This window comes from Salvelinus namaycush, unplaced genomic scaffold, assembly GCF_016432855.1.
Source record: "Salvelinus namaycush isolate Seneca unplaced genomic scaffold, SaNama_1.0 Scaffold360, whole genome shotgun sequence".
Lineage (NCBI taxonomy): Eukaryota > Metazoa > Chordata > Actinopteri > Salmoniformes > Salmonidae > Salvelinus > Salvelinus namaycush.
Genome location: NW_024060564.1, coordinates 86,760 through 102,734, shown reverse-complemented (window position 1 = coordinate 102,734; position 15,975 = coordinate 86,760).

Below are 15,975 nucleotides of genomic sequence, written 5' to 3'. Positions count from 1 at the left end.
CCCCCTTCATCATGGTGTGTCTCTAACACATCTCACATCCCCCTTCATCATGGTGTGTCTCTAACACATCTCACATCCCCCCTTCATCATGGTGTGTCTCTAACACATCTCACATCCCCCTTCATCATGGTGTGTCTTGTCTCTAACACATCTCACATCCCCCCTTCATCATGGTGTGTCTCTATCACATCTCACATCCCCCTTCATCATGGTGTGTCTCTAACACATCTCACATCCCCCTTCATCATGGTGTGTCTCTAACACATCTCACATCCCCCTTCATCATGGTGTGTCTCTATCACATCTCACATCCCCATTCATCATGGTGTGTCTCTAACACATCTCACATCCCCCTTCATCATGGTGTGTCTCTAACACATCTCACATCCCCCTTCATCATGGTGTGTCTTGTCTCTAACACATCTCACATCCCCCCTTCATCATGGTGTGTCTCTATCACATCTCACATCCCCCTTCATCATGGTGTGTCTCTAACACATCTCACATCCCCCTTCATCATGGTGTGTCTCTAACACATCTCACATCCCCCCTTCATCATGGTGTGTCTCTATCACATCTCACATCCCCCTTCATCATGGTGTGTCTCTAACACATCTCACATCCCCCTTCATCATGGTGTGTCTCTAACACATCCCACATCCCCCCTTCATCATGGTGTGTCTAAAACATCTCACATCCCCCTTCATCATGGTGTGTCTCTAACACATCTCACATCCCCCTTCATCATGGTGTGTCTCTAACACATCTCACATCCCCCTTCATCATGGTGTGCCTCTAACACATCTCACATCCCCCTTCATCATGGTGTGTCTCTATCACATCTCACATCCCCCTTCATCATGGTGTGTCTCTATCACATCTCACATCCCCCTTCATCATGGTGTGTCTCTAACACATCTCACATCCCCCTTCATCATGGTGTGTCTCTATCACATCTCACATCCCCCTTCATCATGGTGTGTCTCTAACACATCTCACATCCCCCGTCATCATGGTGTGTCTTGTCTCTAACACATCTCACATCCCCCTTCATCATGGTGTGTCTCTAACACATCTCACATCCCCCTTCATCATGGTGTGTCTTGTCTCTAACACATCTCACATCCCCCTTCATCATGGTGTGTCTTGTCTCTAACACATCTCACATCCCCCTTCATCATGGTGTGTCTCTAACACATCTCACATCCCCCTTCATCATGGTGTGTCTCCAACACATCTCACATCCCCCTTCATTATGGTGTGTCTTGTCTCTAACACATCTCACATCCCCCTTCATCATGGTGTGTCTCTAACACATCTCACATCCCCCTTCATCATGGTGTGTCTCTAACACATCTCACATCCCCCTTCATCATGGTGTGTCTTGTCTCCAACACATCTCACATCCCCCTTCATCATGGTGTGTCTAACACATCTCACATCCCCCTTCATCATGGTGTGTCTCTAACACATCTCACATCCCCCCTTCATCATGGTGTGTCTCTATCACATCTCACATCCCCCTTCATCATGGTGTGTCTCTAACACATCTCACATCCCCCTTCATCATGGTGTGTCTCTAACACATCTCACATCCCCCCTTCATCATGGTGTGTCTCTATCACATCTCACATCCCCCTTCATCATGGTGTGTCTCTAACACATCTCACATCCCCCTTCATCATGGTGTGTCTCTAACACATCCCACATCCCCCCTTCATCATGGTGTGTCTAAAACATCTCACATCCCCCTTCATCATGGTGTGTCTCTAACACATCTCACATCCCCCTTCATCATGGTGTGTCTCTAACACATCTCACATCCCCCTTCATCATGGTGTGTCTCTAACACATCTCACATCCCCCTTCATCATGGTGTGCCTCTAACACATCTCACATCCCCCTTCATCATGGTGTGTCTCTATCACATCTCACATCCCCCTTCATCATGGTGTGTCTCTATCACATCTCACATCCCCCTTCATCATGGTGTGTCTCTAACACATCTCACATCCCCCTTCATCATGGTGTGTCTCTATCACATCTCACATCCCCCTTCATCATGGTGTGTCTCTAACACATCTCACATCCCCCGTCATCATGGTGTGTCTTGTCTCTAACACATCTCACATCCCCCTTCATCATGGTGTGTCTCTAACACATCTCACATCCCCCTTCATCATGGTGTGTCTTGTCTCTAACACATCTCACATCCCCCTTCATCATGGTGTGTCTCTAACACATCTCACATCCCCCTTCATCATGGTGTGTCTCCAACACATCTCACATCCCCCTTCATTATGGTGTGTCTTGTCTCTAACACATCTCACATCCCCCTTCATCATGGTGTGTCTCTAACACATCTCACATCCCCCTTCATCATGGTGTGTCTCTAACACATCTCACATCCCCCTTCACCATGGTGTGTCTTGTCTCTAACACATCTCACATCCCCCTTCATCATGGTGTATCTCCAACACATCTCACATCCCCCTTCATCATGGTGTGTCTCTAACACATCTCACATCCCCCCTTCATCATGCTGTGTCTCTAACACATCTCACATCCCCCCTTCATCATGGTGTGTCTCTAACACATCTCACATCCCCCTTCATCATGGTGTGTCTCTAACACATCTCACATCCCCCCCTTCATCATGGTGTGTCTCTAACACATCTCACATCCCCCCTTCATCATGGTGTGTCTCTAACACATCTCACATCCCCCTTCATCATGGTGTGTCTCCAACACATCTCACATCCCCCTTCATCATGGTGTGTCTCTAACACATCTCACATCCCCCTTCATCATGGTGTGTCTCTAACACATCTCACATCCCCCTTCATCATGGTGTGTCTCCAACACATCTCACATCCCCCTTCATCATGGTGTGTCTTGTCTCTAACACATCTCACATCCCCCCTTCATCATGGTGTGTCTCTAACACATCTCACATCCCCCTTCATCATGGTGTGTCTCTAACACATCTCACATCCCCCTTCATCATGGTGTGTCTCTAACACATCTCACATCCCCCTTCATCATGGTGTGTCTCCAACACATCTCACATCCCCCTTCATCATGGTGTGTCTTGTCTCTAACACATCTCACATCCCCCCCTTCATCATGGTGTGTCTCTAACACATCTCACATCCCCCCCCTTCATCATGGTGTGTCTCCAACACATCTCACATCCCCCTTCATCATGGTGTGTCTAACACATCTCACATCCCCCTTCATCATGGTGTGTCTCTAACACATCTCACATCCCCCTTCATCATGGTGTGTCTCTAACACATCTCACATCCCCCCTTCATCATGGTGTGTCTCTAACACATCTCACATCCCCCTTCATCATGGTGTGTCTTGTCTCTAACACATCTCACATCCCCCCCTTCATCATGGTGTGTCTTGTCCCTAAGTTCCGCTCCCCTCCACTCCCCTCCGCTCTGCTCTTGTCTCCTCCTGATCATAAATCTATGCTCTCCATTAGCCGTGTCTGGTGCTGCAGGGTGAGTGAAGCTTAAACGTTCAGCTAATCCTGCACTTCTGAATTTTGCGGGGGCCATTACGGCTCCATATGACTCCATTCATCACACCCTCCAGCGGCCGCCATTACGGACCAGCGGCAGTCTATTCGTCACATCTGTAAGTGACATACAGGAAACTTATTCATTCAGCCAGATAAGCGTGGGCAAACCGGTGGACGTTTTAACCACACGCTGAGAGGTCCGCCCAATGTCACAAAGGGTGGGATGTCGTTCCTTTACTTTAAATGTGTGTGTATTGGATAGTTGTCGTTCCTTTACTTTAAATGTGTGTGTATTGGATAGTTGTCGTTCCTTTACTTTAAATGTGTGTGTATTGGATAGTTGTCGTTCCTTTACTTTACATTTGTGTGTATTGGGTAGTTGTCGTTCCTTTACTTTACATGTGTGTGTATTGGATAGTTGTCGTTCCTTTACTTTAAATGTGTGTGTATTGGCTAGTTGTCGTTCCTTTACGTTAAATGTGTGTGTATTGGGTAGTTGTCGTTCCTTTACGTTAAATGTGTGTGTATTGGATAGTTGTCGTTCCTTTACGTTAAATGTGTGTGTATTGGGTAGTTGTCGTTCCTTTACGTTAAATGTGTGTGTATTGGATAGTTGTCGTTCCTTTACGTTAAATGTGTGTGTATTGGATAGTTGTCGTTCCTTTACGTTAAATGTGTGTGTATTGGCTAGTTGTCGTTCCTTTACGTTAAATGTGTGTGTATTGGCTAGTTGTCGTTCCTTTACATTAAATGTGTGTGTATTGGATAGTTGTCGTGAAATATTTAGATATTACTTGTTAGATATTACTTGTTAGATATTACTTGTTAGATATTACTTGTTAGATATTACTTGTTAGATATTACTTGTTAGATATTACTTGTTAGATATTACTGCACTGTCAGAAACTGAGAAGCACAAGCATTTCTCTACACCCCGCAATAACATCTGATAAACTCGTGCACGTGACCACTACAATTTGATTTGATTTGACGTGTCAGTCTGTGCCTATTGCACCCTATCCGTTATGGGCCGTTGGTCGACAGTAGTGCACTGTAAAGGGAATAGGGTGCCATTTGAGAGGCATATTAGGGCTGAGGGACGTACCGCTGCACTGCACAGAGACGGTGCGTAGCTACAGCCACATATCTGACTGTCGTGAAATGGTTTTATAACTCAGGTTCAACATTATGTTATATGTTAGAAGGTGTCATATATACACCTGAGAATATGTCATTTTGAGATTAGGTGGGCCGGCGGTAGCCTCGAGGTTAGAGAATGCGGGCCGGTAACCAGAGTCCTCACAAACACATAGACTGTTAGAGTCTCACACTCACACCCTGCTTCACTAGTAGTAAGAGAGAGAGACAGAGGTAGAGAGAGAAGGAGAGAGAAAGAGGTAGAGAGAGACAGAGAGAGAGAGAGAGATACAGAGAGAGAGAGAGACAGAGAGAAAGACAGAGAGAGAGACCGAGAGAGAGACAGAGAGAGAGACCGAGAGAGAGACAGAGAGAGAGAGAGAGACAGAGAGACCGAGAGAGAGTGCATGAATCAGTCTGACATTTCAAAGGGCCAGAACTCTCTCTCTGTGTGTGTGTGTGTGTGTGTGTGTGTGTGTGTGTGTGTGTGTGTGTGTGTGTGTGTGTGTGTGTGTGTGTGTGTGTGTGTGTGTGTGTGTGTGTGTGTGTGTGTGTGTGTGTGTGTTTGTGTTTGTGTGTGTGTGTTCATTCATGTATATTTCAGGTAAAAGCTGTGTGGCTGGCATTAGCCAGACTGATTAATGTCTTTAGTAAACAGCTAAACTGATTGATTTCAATGGTAAAAAGCTGTGAGGGTAGTATTATAAGCTGTGAGGGTAGTATTAAAAGCTGTGAGGGTAGTATTATAAGCTGTGAGGGTAGTATTAAAAGCTGTGTGGGTAGTATTATAAGCTGTGAGGGTAGTATTATAAGCTGTGAGGGTAGTATTAAAAGCTGTGAGGGTAGTATTAAAAGCTGTGAGGGTAGTATTATAAGCTGTGAGGGTAGTATTATAAGCTGTGAGGGTAGTATTAAAAGCTGTGTGGGTAGTATTATAAGCTGTGAGGGTAGTATTAAAAGCTGTGAGGGTAGTATTAAAAGCTGTGAGGGTAGTATTATAAGCTGTGAGGGTAGTATTATAAGCTGTGAGGGTAGTATTAAAAGCTGTGTGGGTAGTATTATAAGCTGTGAGGGTAGTATTAAAATATGTGAGGGTAGTTTTATAAGCTGTGAGGGTAGTATTATAAAAGCTGTGAGGGTAGTATTAAAAGATGTGAAGGTAGTATTATAAGCTGTGAGGATAGTATTAAAAGCTGTGAGGATAGTATTAAAAGCTGTGAGGGTAGTATTAAAAGATGTGAGGGTAGTATTATAAAAGCTGTGAGGTTAGTTTTAAAAGCTGTGAGGGTAGTATTATAAAAGCTGTGAGGGTAGTATTAAAATATGTGAGGGTAGTTTTATAAGCTGTGAGGGTAGTATTATAAAAGCTGTGAGGTTAGTTTTAAAAGCTGTGAGGGTAGTATTACAAGCTGTGAGGATAGTATAGTATTAGGATAGTGAGGATAGTATTAAAAGCTGTAGGGATAATATTAAAAGCTGTGAGGATAGTATTTACAGACCAGACCAGCCAATTCCGCCCCCTAGTTTACAGACCAGACCAGCCAATTCCACCCACCTAGTTTACAGACCATCCATTTCCACCCCCTAGTTTACAGACCATCCAATTCCACCCCCTTGTTTACAGACCAGACCAGCCAATTCTACCCCCCTAGTTTACAGACCAGACCAGCCAATTCCACCCCCCTAGTTTACAGACCAGACCAGCCAATTCCACCCCCTAGTTTACAGACCAGACCAGCCAATTCCACCCCCCTAGTTTACAGACCAGACCAGCCAATTCCACCCCCCTAGTTTACAGACCAGACCAGCCAATTCCAACCATAGTTTAAAGGCCAGACCAGCCAATTCCACCCCCCTAGTTTACAGACCAGACCAGCCAATTCCACTCCCTAGTTTACAGACCAGCCAATTCCACCCCCCTAGTTTACAGACCAGACCAGCCAATTCCAACCATAGTTTACAGACCAGACCAGCCAATTCTACTCCCCTAGTTTACAGTCCAGACCAGCCAATTCCACCCCCCTAGTTTACAGACCAGACCAGCCAATTCCAACCATAGTTTACAGACCAGACCAGCCAATTCTACTCCCCTAGTTTACAGTCCAGACCAGCCAATTCCACCCCCCTAGTTTACAGACCAGACCAGCCAATTCCACCCCCTAGTTTACAGTCCAGACCAGCCAATTCCACCCCCCCTAGTTTACAGACCAGACCAGCCAATTCCACCCCCTAGTTTACAGACCAGACCAGCCAATTCCACCCCCTAGTTTACAGACCAGACCAGCCAATTCCAACCATAGTTTACAGACCAGACCAGCCAATTCCACCCCCTAGTTTACAGACCAGACCAGCCAATTCCAACCATAGTTTACAGACCAGACCAGCCAATTCCAACCATAGTTTAAAGGCCAGACCAGCCAATTCCACCCCCTAGTTTACAGACCAGACCAGCCAATTCCAACCATAGTTTACAGACCAGACCAGCCAATTCCACCCCCCTAGTTTACAGACCAGACCAGCCAATTCCACCCCCTAGTTTACAGACCAGACCAGCCAATTCCAACCATAGTTTCCAGACCAGACCAGCCAATTCCAACCATAGTTTAAAGGCCAGACCAGCCAATTCCACCCCCTAGTTTACAGACCAGACCAGCCAATTCCAACCATAGTTTACAGACCAGACCAGCCAATTCCACCCCCTAGTTTACAGACCAGACCAGCCAATTCCACCCCCTAGTTTACAGACCAGACCAGCCAATTCCACCCCCCTAGTTTACAGACCAGACCAGCCAATTCCACCCCTTAGTTTACAGACCAGACCAGCCAATTCCACCCCCTAGTTTACAGACCATACCAGACAGTTTAACGAAAAAGCTTTAAATAAATGTTAAGATCCAGGTCATGTGACATGATTGTGTGTGTCACACGAGGCCCAAATGGGACTTTAACGGTAGACTCAGCTGGATTGAAGTTACAACGAGCAGGGCCGTCCGCAGATGTTGAGATGCCTGCGATGCAAGACTTCCCACAGTCCCACAGTGTATCTATCATGAGCACGGGGTGCACTTCAGGCTGCTACAGCAGGCTAGCTACAGGACCAAAACACTGGAGGAGTTTCAACGCTTTTTGTTGTTGTGGAAATGTACCCCATATTTGATTTACTTTGTTTATGCAACGTCATCTGACCGAGTCTACTTTTTATTGTCACGTCTGCTCCCCACTCCCATTCTCTGGCGCTCGAGGTCGCCAGGCTGCTCATCATCACTCACACCTGTCTCCATCGGACTCACCTGGACTCCATCACGTCATTGATTGCCTCTCCTATATCTGTCACTTCCTCAGTTTCATTCCCGTGTCTGCATTGATGTTGTTATGTTTCTCTTGTCCAGACGCTGTTCTCACTTAGTTTCATGTCTATTTATTATTAAATCCTCACTCTGTACTTGCTTCCCGTCTCCCAGCGACTGTCGTTACGGAAACGTTACATTTATAGGCAGAGAAGACTGTGCTGTACTGTAGTGGTTCTCAAACCTCTCCTCGGAGACCCCCAGACCTTACATCATGTCGTAAGTAGCTCTGAACTAGCTCACCTGGTTCACCTAGTCAAGGGCTTGATGATTCGTTGATGATTCGTTGATGATTCGTTGATGATTCGTTGATGATTCCTTGATGATTAGTTGATGATTCGTTGATGATTTGTTGATGATTCGTTGATGATTCGTTGATGATTCGTTGATGATTCGTTGATGATTCGTTGTAATGAAAGTAAAGGAGAGCAGTATTACTGTTTTCACCAGGGTATTTCTTTATGAATATATCAATATAATAAATGAACGTATGAACATGAAATTCAACAAGCAGCATATGAAGACATACTCAAGTGAGACACAGAATATATTAAACACATCCTCTTTAAGTCCTCAACACCAAAACATTAGTATTTAATAAGCATACTTATTGTTACTGTGCTAGAGCAGTTCAGTTGTATTGTACGTACATTATATTGTCTTATATTGTACCGTGTATTGTATTGTACTGTATTGTATTCAAGGTACTGTATGCTATTGTACTGTATTATACTGTATTCTATTGTACTGTATTATACTGTATTGTATTGTACTGAATTATACAGTATTGTACTGTATTGTACTGTATAGTACTGTATGGTTAAGTACTGTAGTGTATCGTACGGTTTTGTATTGTACTGTATTGTATTGTATTGTATAGTACTGTATGGTTAAGTACTGTATTGTATCATACTGTTTTGTATTGTACTGTATAGTAATGTATTGTAATGTATTGTATAGTACTGCATTGTATTGTACTGTATTGTATTGTACTGTATTGTACTGTATTGTATAATATTGTATAGTACTGTATTGCATATAACTGTATTGTACTGTATTGTATAGTATTGTACGGTACTGTATAGTACTGTATAGTATTGTACTGTATAGTATTGTACTGTATAGTATTGTATTGAATTGTATTTATTGTACTGTATTGTATAGTAATGTATTTTATAGTACTGTATTGTGTAGTATTGTATTGTATTGTACTGTACTGTATAGTATTGGACAGTATTGTACTGTATTGTATAGTACTGTATTTTATAGTACTGTATTGTATAGTACTGTATTGTATTGTACTGTAATGTGTAGTATTGTAACACATATATTATGGTCATGAGGCAGTGTTAAAGTGTTCAGACAATCAAACATCTGATCAAAACAATGAACCTTACTGTATTATACTGTATTGTATTGTACTATAATGTGTAGTATTGTACTGTGTTATACTGTATTGTATTGTACTATAATGTGTAGTATTGTACTGTATTATACTGTATTGTATTGTACTATAATGTGTAGTATTGTACTGTATTATACTGTATTGTATTGTACTATAATGTGTAGTATTGTACTGTATTATACTGTATTGTATTGTACTATAATGTGTAGTATTGTATTATACTGTATTGTATTGTACTATAATGTGTAGTATTGTACTGTATTGTATTGTACTATAATGTGTAGTATTGTACTGTATTATACTGTATTGTATTGTACTATAATATGTAGTATTGTATTGTATTGTACTATAATGTGTGGTATTGTACTGTATTATACTGTATTGTATTGTACTATAATGTGTAGTATTGTATTGTATTATACTGTATTGTATTGTACTATAATGTGTAGTATTGTACTGTATTATACTGTATTGTATTGTACTATAATGTGTAGTATTGTACTGTATTATACTGTATTGTACTATAATGTGTAGTATTGTACTGTATTATACTGTATTGTATTGTACTGTATTATACTGTATTGTATTGTACTATAATGTGTAGTATTGTATTGTATTATACTGTATTGTATTGTACTATAATGTGTAGTATTGTATTGTATTATACTGTATTGTATTGTACTATAATGTGTAGTATTGTACTGTATTATACTGTATTGTATTGTACTATAATGTGTAGTATTGTACTGTATTATACTGTATTGTATTGTACTATAATGTGTAGTATTGTATTGTACTGTATTGTATTGTACTATAATGTGTAGTATTGTACTGTATTATACTGTATTGTATTGTACTATAATGTGTAGTATTGTACTGTATTATACTGTATTGTACTATAATGTGTAGTATTGTACTGTATTATACTGTATTCTATTGTACTATAATGTGTAGTATTGTATTGTAACGGTACACATATATTATGGTCACGAGGCAGTGTTAAAGTGTTCTTATCAAAACAATCAACCTTTACTCTTTATTATAAATATATTACATCTTATATCTCCAATTATAAACTGGGTGGATTGAGCACTGAATGCTGATTGGCTGACAGCCGTGCAATACCAAGGGTATGACAAAACATGTATTTTTACTGCTCTAATTACGTTGGTAACCAGTTTATAATAACAATAAGACACCTCAGGGGTTTGTGGTATATGGCCACGGGTTGCATCCAGGGCTGTAAGAACAGCCCTTAGCCGTGGTATATTGGCCATATACCACACCTCCTCGTACCTTTTAATGCTTAAATATCGCTTTGTTTTTGTTGCACATTCAACATCACAATGTAAAGGTATGTTTCAATAATATCCATAATAAATTAATACAGAGTTATAACATCCCTGCACCAAACAGACTGGAAATATCACAACTCTGATACGGAAATATAGATTTCATATATTTAGTCATAGTATTTAATATATACTTTCATCAATATATAGTTTAATCTCCTATACCTTCCCTCCCCCCCAAAAAAACACCCCTTTCTATCACAGTTCACAAGGTCAAATATATTCATATAATAATTTTTTGTAACTTTTTTAACTAAACCTTTGAATATATATTTTGTTGTGTGGCTGGTATGTCTATAATGTTCTGATGATCTGTTTTTTTTTTTTTACCTCAGTCCTTCCATATACCTCTTCAAGGGTCCTAAAACGCAATGAGGCCTTTATTGAAGTCTTTACAGTGCTTCGGGTGAGGTTTGGGCTACGTCCCAAATCGCACCCTATACCCTTTATAGTGCACTACGGCACATAGAGCTCTGGTTAAAATGAGTACACTACATAGGGGACATAGAGCTCTGGTTAAAATGAGTACACTACATAGGGGATATAGAGCTCTGGTTAAAATGAGTACACTACATAGGAGATATAGAGCTCTGGTTAAAATGAGTACACTACATAGGAGATATAGAGCTCTGGTTAAAATGAGTACACTACATAGGGGATATAGAGCTCTGGTTAAAATGAGTACACTACATAGGAGATATAGAGCTCTGGTTAAAATGAGTACACTACATAGGAGATATATTGCCATGTGGAACGCATCCTCTGTGATGAAACAGGAAGAGGAGAAGCTGTCTGGTTTCCTCTTAGCACCCTCTCCATCGCCACATTGCTCCTTCCTTCCACGTCCACATTGGATTGAATCTCTAATGTAGGGCACTACTTTTATAGGGCACTACTTTTATAGGGCACTACTTTTATAGGGCACTACTTTTATAGGGCACTACTTTTATAGGGCGCTACTTTTGCCCAGAGCCTGAACTACATTAGGAATAGGCTGTCATTTGAGACGTAAACCACTGTTCCCCTGCCACCCTGTCTACATAACTCTATCTATCTGATCACCCTGTCTACATAACTATATCTACCTGATCACCCTGTCTACATAACTCTATCTACCTGATCACCCTGTCTACATAACTCTATCTATCTGATCACCCTGTCTACATAACTATATCTACCTGATCACCCTGTCTACATAACTCTATCTATCTCATCACCCTGTCTACATAACTCTATCTATCTCATCACCCTGTCTACATAACTCTATCTACCTGATCACCCTGTCTACATAACTCTATCTACCTGATCACCCTGTCTACATAACTATATCTACCTGATCACCCTGTCTACATAACTCTATCTACCTGATCACCCTGTCTACATAACTCTATCTATCTGATCACCCTGTCTACATAACTATATCTACCTGATCACCCTGTCTACATAACTCTATCTATCTCATCACCCTGTCTACATAACTCTATCTATCTCATCACCCTGTCTACATAACTCTATCTACCTGATCACCCTGTCTACATAACTCTATCTATCTGATCACCCTGTCTACATAACTATATCTACCTGATCACCCTGTCTACATAACTCTATCTATCTGATCACCCTGTCTACATAACTATATCTATCTGATCACCCTGTCTACATAACTATATCTACCTGATCACCCTGTCTACATAACTATATCTATCTCATCACCCTGTCTACATAACTATATCTATCTGATCACCCTGTCTACATAACTCTATCTAACTATATCTATGTCATCACCCTGTCTACATAACTCTATCTATCTGATCACCCTGTCTACATAACTCTATCTATCTCATCACGCTGTCTACATAACTCTATCTATCTCATCACCCTGTCTACATAACTCTATCTAACTATATCTATCTCATCACCCTGTCTACATAACTCTATCTATCTGATCACCCTGTCTACATAACTATATCTCATCACCCTGTCTACATAACTCTATCTATCTGATCACCCTGTCTACATAACTCTATCTATCTGATCACCCTGTCTACATAACTCTATCTACCTGATCACCCTGTCTACATAACTCTATCTATCTCATCACCCTGTCTACATAACTCTATCTATCTGATCACCCTGTCTACATAACTATATCTATCTCATCACCCTGTCTACATAACTCTATCTATCTGATCACCCGGTCTACATAACTCTATCTATCTCATCACCCTGGCTACATAACTATATCTATCTGATCACCCTGTCTACATAACTCTATCTATCTCATCACCCTGTCTACATAACTATATCTATCTGATCACCCTGTCTACATAACTCTATCTATCTGATCACCCTGTCTACATAACTCTATCTATCTGATCACCCTGTCTACATAACTCTATCTATCTGATCACCCTGTCTACATAACTCTATCTATCTCATCACCCTGTCTACATAACTCTATCTATCTCATCACCCTGTCTACATAACTCTATCTAACTATATCTATCTCATCACCCTGTCTACATAACTCTATCTATCTGATCACCCTGTCTACATAACTATATCTCATCACCCTGTCTACATAACTCTATCTATCTGATCACCCTGTCTACATAACTATATCTATCTGATCACCCTGTCTACATAACTAAATCTATCTGATCACCCTGTCTACATAACTATATCTATCTGATCACCCTGTCTACATAACTATATCTACCTCATCACCCTGTCTACATAACTCTATCTACCTGATCACCCTGTCTACATAACTCTATCTATCTCATCACCCTGTCTACATAACTATATCTATCTCATCACCCTGTCTACATAACTCTATCTACCTCATCACCCTGTCTACATAACTCTATCTATCTGATCACCCTGTCTACATAACTATATCTACCACATCACCCTGTCTACATAACTATATCTATCTCATGACCCTGTCTACATAACTCTATCTAACTCTATCTATCTGATCACCCTGTCTACATAACTCTATCTACCTGATCACCCTGTCTACATAACTCTATCTATCTCATCACCCTGTCTACATAACTATATCTATCTCATCACCCTGTCTACATAACTCTATCTACCTCATCACCCTGTCTACATAACTCTATCTATCTGATCACCCTGTCTACATAACTATATCTCATCACCCTGTCTACATAACTAAATCTATCTGATCACCCTGTCTACATAACTATATCTATCTGATCACCCTGTCTACATAACTATATCTATCTGATCACCCTGTCTACATAACTATATCTATCTCATCTCCCTGTCTACATAACTATATCTATCTGATCACCCTGTCTACATAACTCTATCTATCTCATCACCCTGTCTACATAACTATATCTATCTGATCACCCTGTCTACATAACTATATCTATCTGATCACCCTGTCTACATAACTATATCTACCTGATCACCCTGTCTACATAACTATATCTATCTGATCACCCTGTCTACATAACTATATCTATCTCATCACCCTGTCTACATAACTATATCTACCTGATCACCCTGTCTACATAACTCTATCTATCTGATCACCCTGTCTACATAACTATATCTATCTGATCACCCTGTCTACATAACTCTATCTATCTCATCACTCTATCTATCTCATCACCCTGTCTACATAACTCTATCTATCTCATCACCCTGTCTACATAACTCTATCTACCTGATCACCCTGTCTACATAACTCTATCTACCTGATCACCCTGTCTACATAACTCTATCTACCTGATCACCCTGTCTACATAACTCTATCTATCTGATCACCCTGTCTACATAACTATATCTATCTGATCACCCTGTCTACATAACTATATCTACCTGATCACCCTGTCTACATAACTCTATCTATCTCATCACCCTGTCTACATAACTCTATCTATCTGATCACCCTGTCTACATAACTCTATCTATCTGATCACCCTGTCTACATAACTCTATCTATCTGATCACCCTGTCTACATAACTATATCTATCTGATCACCCTGTCTACATAACTATATCTACCTGATCACCCTGTCTACATAACTCTATCTACCTGATCACCCTGTCTACATAACTATATCTATCTCATCACCCTGTCTACATAACTCTATCTATCTCATCACCCTGTCTACATAACTATATCTATCTCATCACCCTGTCTACATAACTCTATCTACCTGATCACCCTGTCTACATAACTCTATCTATCTCATCACCCTGTCTACATAACTATATCTATCTGATCACCCTGTCTACATAACTATATCTACCACATCACCCTGTCTACATAACTATATCTATCTCATGACCCTGTCTACATAACTCTATCTACCTGATCACCCTGTCTACATAACTCTATCTATCTCATCACCCTGTCTACATAACTATATCTATCTCATCACCCTGTCTACATAACTCTATCTACCTCATCACCCTGTCTACATAACTCTATCTATCTGATCACCCTGTCTACATAACTATATCTCATCACCCTGTCTACATAACTAAATCTATCTGATCACCCTGTCTACATAACTATATCTATCTGATCACCCTGTCTACATAACTATATCTATCTGATCACCCTGTCTACATAACTCTATCTATCTCATCACCCTGTCTACATAACTATATCTATCTGATCACCCTGTCTACATAACTCTATCTATCTGATCACCCTGTCTACATAACTCTATCTACCTGATCACCCTGTCTACATAACTATATCTATCTGATCACCCTGTCTACATAACTATATCTATCTCATCACCCTGTCTACATAACTATATCTACCTGATCACCCTGTCTACATAACTCTATCTATCTGATCACCCTGTCTACATAACTATATCTATCTGATCACCCTGTCTACATAACTCTATCTATCTCATCACTCTATCTATCTCATCACCCTGTCTACATAACTCTATCTATCTCATCACCCTGTCTACATAACTCTATCTACCTGATCACCCTGTCTACATAACTCTATCTATCTGATCACCCTGTCTACATAACTCTATCTACCTGATCACCCTGTCTACATAACTATATCTACCTGATCACCCTGTCTACATAACTCTATCTATCTGATCACCCTGTCTACATAACTATATCTATCTGATCACCCTGTCTACATAACTCTATCTATCTCATCACCCTGTCTACATAACTCTATCT